This window comes from Aythya fuligula, chromosome 1 (genome assembly GCF_009819795.1).
Source record: "Aythya fuligula isolate bAytFul2 chromosome 1, bAytFul2.pri, whole genome shotgun sequence".
Classification (NCBI taxonomy): domain Eukaryota; kingdom Metazoa; phylum Chordata; class Aves; order Anseriformes; family Anatidae; genus Aythya; species Aythya fuligula.
In genome coordinates, this window is record NC_045559.1 from 154,976,339 (window position 1) to 154,991,426 (window position 15,088).

Sequence of the window (15,088 nt, forward strand, 5' to 3'; positions counted from 1 at the left end):
GGTCAGAACCTTCCTGTTCATAATTAAGTAGCTGACTAACTTAGAGTTCGGCTAGAACAAAAAGAGGTGTAGACAACAAGGTGGACAAAACTGAATACTCAAAACATGCAGGTATACCTTATGTATACATACATAGCTGTTGTTCCAAACGTTACCCTAGAGGAATGCTGTAGAACTGATTAAATGTGTTGGAGCATTTGACAAGGGAGGTTTTTGGTTTGTTTGTTTGTTTGTCTTCTTCCTTTGGGGAATGATATGAAAATCACAATTTACACAAAAATTCTACCCTCGCTTGTAGCAATTACATGCTGATCTAGTTCCAATTTTCAAGAGATGAAATACAGGAACTAAAGCTCTTAAAAAAGATAATAGGAATGACTATTAACTCAAGAGAAATAAAGGTATGCTGATTCAACAAGCAGTGGTTCTCTTCAGCTAAATCAGTGGAGGAAAATTAAGGTTCTATTTTCCTTCTCTTCAGGATTCTTCTAAATCCAGATTTAGAAGAATGTTGAGTTTCCTTGTTTTGTTTGTTTGTTTTTTCCAACCCCCACTCACATAGATCTCACAGACCTCTAGTCTCATAAAAGTATGTACTAAATCTCTATTTCATTTATAAGATTTGCCTTCTTTGAACAAGCCTTGTTCATACTGTGTATATGGATTTTTTTTATTTTCTTTTTTTAAGATGAAATGTAGATATTACTTTCACAACCTTTCATGAAATGATTAGCAAAATAAACATGTCTACTGAACACTATATAAAGTTGTGGCACTGTGAGAAAAATCTCAATAATTTTCTTCAGACAGGACCTTCTGTGAAGCTATTTTATTTACTATTGCAATGGGGGGCATCCTGCAAACACGAGCGCACAGTAAAAGTTTATCGTAACCTTAGTAAAAGTTTATCGTAACCTTATATTCCCCATTACCCAAATCCTTATTTCTCCCCTGTTTCCTCATTGAGTACTAAAGGTTCACAACCTACTCGACACACTTCTGTATGTACAATTTAATTTGACCAACCGCTAATTTCTCCTTTTCCTTTCTTTTCCAGTCTTCTCTCATGACTAGAGGGCCCATGATTTTTGTTTTTACTGATTTCGTACCGCCCATCCTGTTTTTCTTAACTATCCTCCTTATTTTGGAACAGTGAGACCTTCCCCTTATCTGCTTAACATACTCCCCACTGCTATGCTACACAATCACTTTTGAATACGCAAGGTTAGTGGATTTTTCCACTGCAAAAACACCTTCTATTGCAAAAACACAACCTTGTTTTTCACAGCACAGTCTAGTTGCCTCCTCTACAGTCTGCACCTCAGTGTTCTACTTAGGAAGTTTTAGAAGAAAAAGGTAAGGTGTCAAGGAGTGAATGAGTTCCAACATGTGTGAGTGGCACATCTTTTACAAACTCTTGTTAAGACTGAATAAAAAACAAGTCCAGCTCTTCAACTCATTTACTAATAAAGAATAGTACTTACATTTACAAGCCTTGTAAATTCTCTTTAGGCATGTCCACTGCATAATGTGAGAGAAGTAAATCCCTGCTCTTCTTGTCAGGATCATTAAAGGCAGTCTGAAATCACTGAAGTATTGTCTTAGCAGAACTTCAGGAAATCTTTCTTAAACCTGTTTTGCTTAAATACATATTAACTTTGCTCTTGGTTTGTGCTGATTTTTAGACTCTTTGGCTCCACTTGTATTTTCCTTGCAATATCCACAGGAGGATCTCTTTTTTTGCAGTTCATTTGGTGCAGGCTGCTTGCATTCTACTCTTTGTTAGACTCCTCTACGGTGGACTGACTACAACTCACTCCAGGACCTGGAATTAGCCTTGGCTTGGTAACTAAATGCCCTATAGACCTTTATTCTTATCCATCTACAGGCTCTTCAATGCTTTCCACATTCTATGCATGGTATTTTTCTGCTCAAAAAATGCATCAAATTGTGCAGTTTAAATATATTGTTTGTTGTTGTTGTTGCTTTGTTTTGTTTTATTTGTTTATTTTTATATATCCATGAACATAGCCTGGGGCTGCACACACACAAGTCAGAACCACCATCTTCAAATGTAGAAGGAGTTGTAAGTTGCTGATTTGCCATGAGAACTCATAATAACACCTTCTAGACCTGAAACATCTAGATATATTTTTAAGATGGTTTAATAACTTACTAAGTAGTACATCAAGAAGATGTACACAGATAATATGTACACATGATAGTATGGACAAATCCCTTCATCATTTAAAGTAAATGATGGGAAAAGCTGTGTTTATTTTTTTGTTGCATTTTCTTTTGTTTGTTAGGTGTATTTTTAGCATTCCTAGTATATCAGGCCATTAGGGAATACAGGTAAAGATACAAGTGCCTGGTCTCAGTTTCACTTCAAACTCACTTAAATTACTTTATGTAATTAGTGATTCTTACCATTTTTGCAGATTTTTTGCAATCTGCAGATTATTTTGTCTAGCTCCTCATCTGTTTTCTATCTGCCTGCAGTATTTCTTTAGTATGAAGACAGATTAAAGAAGATGGAATTCTTTCCATGTACTATACTACTCAGTACCTTAAAATCAACAGCAAGAATCACAAAGGTGGATATTAATCATAACGCATTGTTAACTCTGTATCACTTAGTTGTTCATTCGTTTCTTTAAGAACCTATTAATTGTCAGCTTTCTCAAGCATCTTATTTATTCATTTAAGCAGAGAAATAGAAAATCCTGCAGGCAGGAACTAAAGTCTATCACATAAAGCCTATCCATTCACCTTTCAGCATTAGTCTGAAGCTGTTTTTAAGGCAAGTGGCTTTCACTTGGCAAGTGGTCTTAAAATAAGTAAACAAAGACTTGTCACAAAATACAAGTAAAGACTATAATATCTCATGGCAACAAACCCTTCAAACCTTTTCTAGTTAATGACTCTAATGCTTCACGCCTACATTTTCTTTTTTGCTTTTGAAATTACCAAACCTTGCTTAAAAATAAATAAATAAATCATATGTGGATGACAATATTATCACATTCTCCCTAACTTACCTAACTCTCTTTAAGATAGATGTCCCACCACTCTCTGAACATAACTTCGCTGTTTCCTATTTCTACCATTTGTTATAAAAGAAGCTGAGTGTTACCAGCTTCTAGGTTTTGATTTTTAGATATTTTAAGTTATAGGATGTAAATCCCACCGAAAGTATAGTTTACATTAGTTTGTATTCTGTGTAATCCATAATGTTTACCATTAGATGCTTTGAGTATAGAAATTAATAATAGTTAATTCTGTGATTTAGCAAGTGTTACAGAATTACTAAATAGAGTTCAATCATTTCAAAATTCCATGTTGACAGATACATTTCTACTAGGTGTTTATAAATATCTCACTATGATATTTATGTAACAGGAAAAAAGAATCTACAAGTATTTATTATTATAATTAATGGCAAAAAGCAAAGGAGGAAAATTCCGTGTAAAACCTAGTCCTCTGGTTACCACATTGTATTTGACAGTGTGTTTTTTAGCATCCTAGGTGAAGCGAAGATTAAGATATAGTTTGAAACTTTGATCTTGTTAGTACTGTGTTCATTAGGAGTCCAGGTCAGAAGCTAGAGCATTAAAGTCTATTCTTAGGAATATTGTATTTTAATAAACAGTTAGATGGCTATGTTCACTTATGTTAGATTTATAAAGCAGTTAACTAATATACTAGTGACTCTATCACCATATTCCAAATTTTCTTTCTAGTTCACTTCACCAGCCCTCGCTTGTCTTCTTTTGTCAAGTCCCCATAGTAGTTTTTCCAAAGCTATCAGGCACAAAAAAGGGCAGTGAAAATAATACATATAACAAAATAGTCCTGTTAACAGCACTCTGTCATAATTAGAATATCTGAAAAGAACTCAGATCTTTAAGTCTTTTTAAAATATTAAGACTCAATTAAAAGAACTTGGACTGCTGACTCATACAAAACAAAACGGAAGACATTCAAAATAAATGTTACAATTTTATTTTTCAAGTATGAAAATAATATGAATATTTCAATGAATATAGTATTTATTAATTCATCTTAAAACTATTAAGATAAGAAATATGCATGCAAGACTAACCTCAATGGTTAGCCAAACAGTGAAGATGCTAATTAATCATGTCATTGCTTTCTGATTTTATGTACACCTGACTGAAAATAACTAGATGTACTATGGCTTACAGAGTGTTTAGCTGTGACTGTCTTAAATTATGGAACTCAAGACTGATATTTTAAATGCATTACCTTTTTCCTCTGTACAGCCTTTGTGGTATTTACAAGGTTTTTAATCTCTGAAAACTCCACAAGTTTGATGGATCTGAGACCATTAAAGACAATGTGAAAAACTTAGCAAATTTCAGTGAGCTCAAATCGTATTTTGGGTAAGAGCAGTAAAATATTTTTTCCCTCAGAAATGTTATTTCTTAATTTAGCAGTATAGAAAAAATAATTGCAATTTGAATTTAAAATATAGACATAGAACTATGACAATATTTTTTTTTCTTTTAAAAATCTTACAGAAAAACAAAGGGTTTTCTTTGGGATAGTGTCCCTTTAAACAATTCATTCACCCCCATCTTGTTTGGATACGCTACATTTTGTTAATAGGCAGCTAGATCTTTTCCCTTTTAAATTCAGTCAATGAGATATGTATCATTGATTTCAGGTGAGGGATAGCAGGGAGCCTGGACGTGAAAGGGCAAAAAAGAGACTTAAACACATTTGTTTATTGATTATAGTTGACCACAACCACAAACCCATTAACAACTAGAGAGGAGAAGAGGCCTTGCCTTTCTTATTGTTTTGGAAAGGAAAACAGAGTGCACACAAATGTGAGACAGTTACAAGAAATGAACTGGTTTTGCAGAAATTACATTTTCTGAGTGATAGCAAGGCTAAACAGGTATACTGTGTATGTATATATGTTTAAAGTAATCCAGCTTTTAAAGTCTAAATATATGTTAATATGTTGATATCCTTCAGAAGAGAGCAGCTAAACTGAATTTCTGGTACTTCATTGGTCAGTACTACTCAATTTATCTTTATAAAGTTAAATTGCTGTAATTAAAATTAACACATTAAATGATTCGTGTTCACTTTTTTTTTTTTTTTTTCAAAAGTTAAAATATCACAGCAAACTAAGAATTAGTAAATAGGACCCAGAACAGATACCCAGACACAAGATTAGAAATCCCAATAGCAACATTTTGGGAGGGACTTGGGGAAGAAGGAAGGGGAAGGGCGTGCAATAGAAAGAAAGGAAAAAAAAAAATCTGATAAGGAATTTTTAGGTTGTGGTCAAAAAGTGGTAGCTAATAAATCAGATATTGAAGTGAGCTGGAATGCTAACAGAGCATTTCAAGTGCAGCTGAGGGATAATTTCATTAAGTTAGTGAAATAACTGATGAAAATATATGTTTCCTCTATCATCATTGCCTAACATGCATTATTCTTCATGAACAATTATTAATAATAATATTGGATTTCAAGCTCCAATTGCCTAAGTGTTGAACAACATAGCCACACTTGGATCTGTGTGGACCAACGGAAGCAAAAGATACACAGACATATTATTCCAAAGCAGAGTACGTAACAACTAACTTTAAGTCCTCAACTTAAAACATAAGATTCAATGTCACAAAATGAGTCGATAAAGTTAGTGGAGAAGAATCCTACTTTACTCTTGCTCAGAAATTTAAGACAAGAATGGATCAAAAACTGCTTACTGTCAAAAATAGGGGGTGAGGGCCTTATAGTTTGTAAATACTTGCTGCTCTGCTGTTCAAATATGACCTGCCCTAGACCCAGCCATAAAGTTTTACTGCTCTACCCACTTATATCTGAACTAAGTCTATCCTGAAAAAATGTGACCAGTTCGTTGACTTATATCTGTTCCTTAAGCACTAAAGACCAGAATTTCCAAACGACATTCACAGGAAGATACTATGAATAATCCAGGCCACTTACAAATACTGTGGACTATTTCCCTCAATTACTCAGAGAAACAAAACAGTCGGTAGGCCTTCACCCCGTCCTTCTTTACATTTTGTTCTCCAGTAGTGTATATAGCCTGGACTCTACAGTGCCTTGATGCAGAGAATGATATGAAGGGGAACAAAAAAGCAAGCATGACACACTCCACTTCTCAGGGCTGAGGGAATAAATGGATACATGGTACGCTTATGTTCTGATAAATTCTGGGGCTATCTGGAGTCAGCTCAACCCAGCATCAACTTCAGAAGCTAAAAATTTTTGGATTTATAGTCCCCCAAATTAATTCCCTGGATACTGTTATGGTAACTAAGAATTCTTGAAGCACATCGAGCTATTACTTATATAACTTCCTTTTCTGAGAAAAATTGACCGAAGTCAGTAGAGGGACAGACTGATATAAAACAGCATCCCCAAAGGACCATTCTGGCCGTAAACCCAAACAAATATATTATCATTTCAGCAGTGTCTTCTGGTCATTGTTTTATTCCAAATAATATATATATATATTTTTTATTTTTTTTTTCATAAAAAAAATAAATAAATTCAACAATTGGCCTTTATGCAATACTTTGCTGGCCTGTTACCTGAACAGCTCTAATAGTGCCAGCACAGAAATATATTCAGTGCCATATGTCAAATGAAAGAATGAAGTACCAAGAAGTGTTGTGCACTGGATATGCAGATGTGCCTATCATGCATGATTAGCATAATTCTGTGACACAGGCTGAACAATGAGGCAATTACAGGAACCATCCTGCATCAATCCATCCATTGAGGAACCATCCTCAATCATCACTTCAGAAAACATTTTGTACACACAGACAGTCATGTTGTTTGGAAAAGAACTTATTTTGAGATTAGAGCTGATTGATTGAAGTCCCTGGGGAGAACATTTTAACCGAATGTGCTTTACTACAGCTTACTGCACTTTAGTTTGTGTTTACTGTATGCAGTGCTGCATATTCATTCGTAGACAATGATGTCTCTGTCACATGATTATTATGATACTGTGACTTTGTTAGCACGTAAATCCATTTCCATTAAATTATTTGCATCATATTCAGTTCTGATGCAACTCGAAGGGTTTCACTGAGCAAGGAGATGAAATAGAGTTCTACAGTCTAATGTGATATTACCTCAAAATTAAGGAGTAAAAAAACGTTGAAAACAGGATGCTTTCCACTGCTAAAATCAATGGCGGCTAGTCATGCTATTTGTAAAATGTAATCTGAATTTAAAGTTGTCTTAAATATCAAATCCATTTAAAGTTAATTATACTTTAAATCCACTTACTACTCTGTAATACGTTTTATACTTGTAATAGATAGGCTCAGCCCATTAAAACAATAACTTTTTATTAGTGAGATGAGACCAAATTAAAACAAAATGAATCTGTGGATGGAATGAGGATGGCATTCCAGTAGTCTAATATCTGAGACACAATATACACTTGCCAAGGGCACCCCTATCAGTATGCACCATATCATTCCACAGTGTAAAATATACTGAATTTGTCAGCCTTTTTATTCCACTATGATGGCCTCCAAGAACTGGCTTTGGCTTTATATAGAATAAGAACTGCTTCACACTAAGTATGGAAAAAAAAAAAAAAATATATATATATATATATATATATATATATATATATAAAATAGTCATTTCTGGGTCTCCGTATAAGTTCTGTCAACACTTTCAAGTGAAGCTTGTGTTTTCTAATACATTTGCAGAGAACAGTAAATCTGTTGTGGCAACATACATAAACAAAGACATTTTTAGGCTATTCTTGATACAGGAATTAATACTTCTTAGCTTTCTTTTTTGTAGCAAATTTCCACACTCCTCAGGAATACACTAGGAGAATGATGCATCACTCTTGCCAATTGGTTATTTTTTCAAGACTGGCTCCGTATCCTGTAAATACTTAGCAACAGTTTCTTACGCCTAAAATTCCGTTTTCTTTTCTCTTCACTTTAGGTAATATGAATTCTGTATTTTGACTGAAAAGTTTACATATAGGATAAATAGGATTATAGCTTCTATTGCATCCTAAAGTTTATCTCTTAATCATATAAGTTATTAATTCTGTATATGCTAAAAATTCAGGTAACTTATACCCAGAAGGAACCACAAAGATTTATTATTATAATTGGCACTAAAGTAGATTTCTCATTGATGTTAACATTAAGCTGAAATGGTGGGGGGGGTGAATTAAAAAAAAAAAAAAAAAAAAAAAAAAAAGATACATATTCATCATGACTTTGCCTGAGATCTTATATGCGTTTTGGCAACTTGTTGATCAGTTTGATTACTGCTTAAAATTTGTATCTTACAATATCTTACATTAGGTTTAAGTATTCACTTCTAATTTCCAGCAAATTTCTTTTTTTTTTTTTTGACTGTGCTTACAAGTACAGAACAACATTTGCATTATTACATAGATTATGACATTCCTACCTATGAACTTTGTTTTAATTGACCTCAAGTTGCACCAGGGGAAGTTTATGTTGGCTATTAGTAAAAAAAAATCATTACTGAAGGGGTTGAGAAGTATTGGAACAGGCTACTCAGGGAAGCAAGTGAGTCACCGTCCCTGGAGTTCTTCAAAAATGTGTAGATGTAGAGCTAAGGGATATGAGGCTTGCTTAGGGATGCAATGAGCTTACCTGTGCTAGGTTAAAGGTTAGACCAGAAGATCTTAGACATCTTTTCCAACCTAAATAATTCTATGATTCTATAATTCATTGCAAATTTTAATAAATATTTCACATTTATAAATTAGCATTTTACTACTGAGCACTTCTCTGGAGTTAGCAGTCAGATATTTTACCTGCTCTTGCATAACTACTGTTGTATATAACCTTATTTAAAAGTTAAAATTTATAAATGTTACAGTTGCAAAGTCAAATAGAATTAAGTCTGTCACACTGAATTAATTCAGTTTCTTACTGCATGTATATGTATTATAATCATCTTACTGAAGTTAAAATGAGAGTCCATAACATAGCCAAGAAGATAGCCCCATAATATAAGATTACTCTTCTATATTTTCAACACCAGAAAAAATAATTGCTTAGCTTAAAACCCTCTAAGTCAATCAACATCCTTGCTCATCTTCAGTCCTGTCTCTGAACAAAGACATATTCAAGGGTCCCAGCATTTCTTTCCTACTCGAATGTTTTAACCCAAAGCTTTTAGCTGGGTACTGTTAAAGTACTTTACTTCACAAACCACAAAGTGCCCTTTTCATTCAGAGTATATTGTTAGTACAGGATGATTGTATGAAACTCATTGCCCATATCTATCCTAAATCCAAAAGTTAAGTGATTAAAGATGTCCTCCAGCATTTGTAATACATTGGCTCGTTTTTTCGTTTGTTTATTTTGTTTTTAATTTTTTTAACCTTAAAGCTTTAAATCCATGTTTCTCCAAATGGTGTTGTAATGATCAGGTATAACTGTTAGGGGTACTTTCAACTTCTGTAGCTGAAGCTTATTCTTCACATGTATTCACAAATATTTATTAGCTAGAACAAGAATGACTACTGCACTTTACCAATTAGCATACTGAAGGGAGGGGTTGTACAGCTGTCATTTCTGAATCTACTGTTTAAATGAGTTAAAACTAACCACGATTCTCTCATTTGAAATGTTAATTTATTTAATGGTAAAGGCTATATTATTGCTTATTGTATGCAAATAAAATGCTGGCCAATTCCTCCAACCCATTCCACTTTTTTTCCCCATCCATCTTCCGTTTTGACCTTACTGATACGTAAGGTCTGATAGACCTTATAGAACACATGAGAGATGTTTACACATCAGAAATGTAAGGTTTACATTATGTGTCTTAACTCCCATACAGGCACAAAGGGCTAGAAAGTAAGTCTAAGTTTTACTTCTTCTCCCTTTTATATTGTCAGTAATAAAGCTAATAATAATAATAAAATAAAATAATATTGGTAGGCCATTAAACAACTATAAATTATACCAAACTGATCTTAGTCAAGCTTTATAGAGTCATATATTTCTCCAAGGAACATCTAAATACCATTTTGATATGTTTCCTTTGTTCTCATTTGGCTTTTTAAATAAAAATCATAGATTAGAGTTATTATAAATCTTTCCATTGCAGAAAACTCCTGAGTATCAGGATGAGAATCAAAATATTATACTGAATACAATGATCTACTGTACCGTTCACCAGCAGGGTTTCTGTCACTTTTTTTGTTTGTTTGTTTTTCATTCTCACAGTCCTTAAAGTGTCAACAACGGACACTCTCTTCTGGTCATGTAAAAACCAACTGCTTTATATTAGATAGTGATTATCATGTGGAGAGCAAAAATAGAGTTATATCTTGTTTCTCCAGAATTCAGCTTAAACCTGTTTCTTTATAAGCTATTAATTGTTCTTTTCCATATTTGATATGTTTATGATGTGTTCATTTAATATAGATTGTTAGTCTTGATATAATATAAAGCATTATTACTGAAGAATATTGCTGTAAAAATCAATAGAAAATCATAAGCTAAAGTTACATCAGGCAACATCTTAAAAAATAAAGGAAAAAAAAATCTATTTCACCCCTTTTATACAAACACACTTTCTCTGGGCATATTGAAGTAGTGAAGTATTTCTGGATTGCAGTATTTTTTTACTACAGTAAATGGTAAATGTGAATCTCTACAAAGTCCATTATTATGTTAGTATTGAAATATCTCACCATCTACTGTTTAAATTGCATTCACTAAATTGTGCAACTGTGTTAAAGATGATTTCTAAACAGTTTTGAAAAAGGCACATTCACAATTACACAGCTGAAACTGTACTTTGCGTATAGCAGTAGTTTGTATTTACATTATATAGGAAAGTGTATTAAAAACAATAGGATGTATTGATCTGTATATACCTACATCTCAGCTACATATCAAAATTGGTTTTGTAATCGGTGGAAAAAAAAAAGATACTTTTAAGGCATAAAAATAAACTGCCAACACAAGATGGTATTTACATAAGAGATCTAAAAGACTTCAAAGATAATATCGTTGAACCAACAACAATAACGTTATCTCATCTGTTACTTACAATAGCCTTTGTATCTGAGGACTGGGAATAGCAAATACGATATCTGTGTTTAAAAATAAATAAATAAATAAATAGAGATAGAGAAGAAAAGAAGAAGAAGAAAACACTCTGCAGTATCTTAGAATTTGAAGCCAGTAATCCTGATTTTTCTTCAGCCAACAGAAGCTACAAAACACAGCTAAATGAGTGGATAGCTGTATAATATATAATATATATTAACAAATCTCCTATGAAGAAAAGCTGTTGGGCAGTTTAGCCTAAACAAGAGAAGAAGAAGAGAAGAGTGTAACCTTATTGCAGCTTTTCAATACTTAAAGGGGGCTGATAAAAAAGATGGAGAACAAACCATCAGTGAGATAGTAATAGGACAAGTGGGAATGATTTTAATCTAAAAGAGGGTAGGCGTATATTAGATATTAGGATGAAGTTCTTCACTCAGAAGGTGTTGAGGCACTGGAACTGGTTGCCCAGAGAAGCTGCGAATGCCTCATTCCTGCAGGAGTTCACGGCCAGGTGTTGGAGGCCCTGGGCAGCCTGATCTAGTGGGTGGAATCCCTGCCCATGGCAAGGAGGGTTGGAACCTGATTATCTTTAAGGTCGCTTCCAACCCAAGCCATTCTATGATTCTGTGATATATATATTATTAATAATACTATATTATATATAGTATTATTATACATAGTAAATATATTATGCAATTATACATATTATACAAATTATACATATTACATATATATATCTATTTATTGCTTTCTACAACTACCTTAAAGTAGGTTGTAGTGAGGTGGGTGTCTCCATCCTTGAAGGAGTTCAAGACTCCACTGGATGTTACACTGAACCTAAACATGCTTTCAGGAGGCTGTTGAAGGAAGTGACCTCAGAAGGACCTTTACAACCAACCTAAATTAAAATTATGATTTTCAATGTCTTCATTAATCCATGCCTTGAAAAAGAAACTGGCAGTGAAGTCTGAAGGATATTTTATGTTACAAAGTTACTCAGATTAATAAGGTCAAGGTTCAACTATGATCATCTGTGCAAGTATCTTATAAGTGATTTGCTGAGAGAATGGGTGGTGTCATTTAATGGGGACAAATAAAAAATGGTTCATATGGTTGAAAAAAAAAAAAAAAAAGAATTCCAACTTAATATCCTTAATATCTAAGACAACAATAGGTTTTGATTTTTTTTTCTCCAATTTAGAATATTAGCCTTATGACAACCAATTCCATCAAAATAGCAGATCAATCAAAAAGAGAAAACATATGCTAGAAATTATTAGGAAAGAATCATGAAACAATACAGGAAGCCCTAGAGAACACTTCAGCATTTCAAAATTCATAAGTCACACAAATATTTAGTTCTATGTACAGTTCTGGTCACTCCTATTAAAAAATAAAATATATATATTTTTTAAATCATATAATATCTCAAGTTGGAAGGGACACACAAAAATCATAGAGTCCAACTCCAGCTCCACACAGGACCACTCAAAAATAAAACCATGTTGCTGAGAGCATTGCCCAAACACTTCTTGAACGCTGGAAGACTTCATGCTGTGATCCTTTTCCCTGGGGAGCCTGTTCGAGTGCCTGACCACCCTCTTGGTGAAGGACCTTTTCCTAATATTCAACCTGAACCTCCCTGATGAAGATTCATGCCATTCCCTTGAGTCCTCTTTCTGTTTACCAGGGAGATCAGTGCTTGCACATCCACTCCCCCTCATGAGGAAGCTGTAGGCTGCCATGAGGTCTTCCCTAAGCCTCTTCTTCTCTAGGTTGAACAAACCAAGTGACTTCAGATGCTCCTCAACCGTCTTGCCTTGCAGCCCCTTCACCACCTTTGTAGCCCTCCTTTGGACATACTGTAATACTTTTATGCCTTTCTTATATCAGGGCACCTAAAACTGCACACAGTACTCAAGGCTGCACCAGTGCAGAGCAGAGTGGGACAGTCCCTTCCCTCGACCTGCTAGCAGCAATGCTATGCTTGATGCAGCTCAGGATAGAGATAGCCCTTTTGGCTGCCAGGGCACACTTCTGACTCATTCAATTTGTAGTCAACCAAAATCCCCAGATCCCTTTATGAATTGGAGACTCAACCTGTTAATGTAAATTAATGGTTATTGAAAATACAGAAACCACACTGTAGTAAAATGAGCATTAAATGAATATATTTTCCTTTTTTCTCTCTCTTCCTTTGGTCATCTGTTCTAGCTAATGTTAGAGATGGGATATTGGACTTCACAGACCTTTGATCTGATCCAGGATAACCATATCAAGTTTTATGGTATGATTTATCTGTGTGCCCTAATAAAGCTGAAACTTTCTTCAAGGTGTGTTTGATCTGTGTGCCACAAATCCCACTATCCGACAAAGTATAAAGAATGAAAGTATGCCAGTCAAAGGCAATTATTATAGAATCATAGAATATCCCGAATTGGAAGGGACCCACAGGAATCATTGAGTCCAACTCCTGGCACCACACAGGTCTACCCAAAAATTCACACCATAAGACCAAGTGTACAGTCCAAACTTCTTAAACCCCAACAGGCTTGGTGCTGTGACTACTTCCCTGTGGAGCCTTTTCCAGTATGCGACCACCCTCTCAGTGAAGAACCTTTTCCTGATATCCAGCCTGAACTTCTCCTTTTGCAGCTTGACACCGTTCCCACGGGTGCTTATTGCTGGTCACTTAAGAGAACAGATCAGCGCCTGCCCCTCCACTCCCCTTCTTGAGGAATCTGTAGACCACAAGGAGGCCTCCCTTCAGCCTCCTCTTTTCCAGGATGAACAGACCAAGACCTTAGCCACCACTCCTCATACTTCTTCCCTTCTAGGCCCTTCACCATCTTTGGAATTGCCTGATACTGTGCTTTTAGGAGGCAATGCTTAAAGACTGACCAGCAGCGATGGATGCTGATGCCTTCAAAATCAGTTTCCCAGTGGACCGCACTAACTAGTTCCCTGAGCAGTCTGAAGTCTGCTCTCCCCACATCCAGGGTTGAAGTTTTGGTGGCAGTTTCTCTCCCTGTCACAAAAAATTTTCAACTCAACCGCTTCATGGTCACTATGACCAAGATGGCCACTAAAACAAAACTCTGACCTACAGCACCCAGTATTCCCAGGAGGTCACCCCTCCAAGTACTAACTGGACCCAGCCCTGCTTAACTTGCAGAGATTTAGATGGGATCAGGCATGGTCAGGGTGGTTTGGCCATAGACAACCACAGCTGAATGGACCCTTCACTTAACAGCAGAGTGCAGTTTCTTCACTGCTAGCCAGGAGCTAGGAAAGTGAGAAAAATGGCTTTGGGGGTTTCTGTGAGTGCTTGGAGGAATGACAACCAGCTTAAAGGGCACATTGCTGATGCTATCTTGCAAATGCTCTTCTTCATCCCTTCAGCACCTGGACCACATTTATCCCTCACTTGCTTCTTGGCAATGGGAATTAAAAATAGATAGCATGAACTAGTTGCAAAGGGGAAGAAGAAAAAGTATTACAGCAGAACTGTTTCTGAGAAGAGACAGAGAAAGAAGAGGAAAGGTCTAGGCTCAATGCGTTATCTAGAGCATGTAAAGAAATAATCACTGAAGTAAAAATGCAGGAGGGAAGAGCATGGCTGCTGGAGACAGGAACAAGAAATTACTTTTAAGAAACACACTGCATGGAAGAGGTCATTGTAATGTTTACAATGATCTCAATCAGCAGCCAAAATAAAGCTCTCACTGATATTTATTTTCTGGGGCAAACTTTTTCACATAAGCATGCCATAAAAATGTGTGGGTGCGACGCTGCTGTACAGTGACGGTGGCTACAGTCAAGTATGATGTTTACTTTTGTTTTCATATTGCATCAAAGTAAATGTGAAGGGAAACTTTCAGATGTATATTTTGTGCTGGTTCACCAAGGGATGTTTATTAAATCCCTGTAATTTAAAATAAAGCACTATGATGTTCTGTTTAAATTCACTTTAAAAAATCCTACTT

General features: G+C 35.1%; 1 protein-coding gene and 1 pseudogene across 1 annotated transcript in view; both read right to left on the reverse strand.

The window, feature by feature from the left end:
• Nucleotides 1-15,088, reverse strand: part of GPC5 (glypican 5) — a 771,981-nt gene that overhangs the window by 453,989 nt on the left and 302,904 nt on the right. The window lies entirely within an intron of this gene.
• LOC116485223 lies at nucleotides 14,203-14,323 on the reverse strand (annotated as a pseudogene).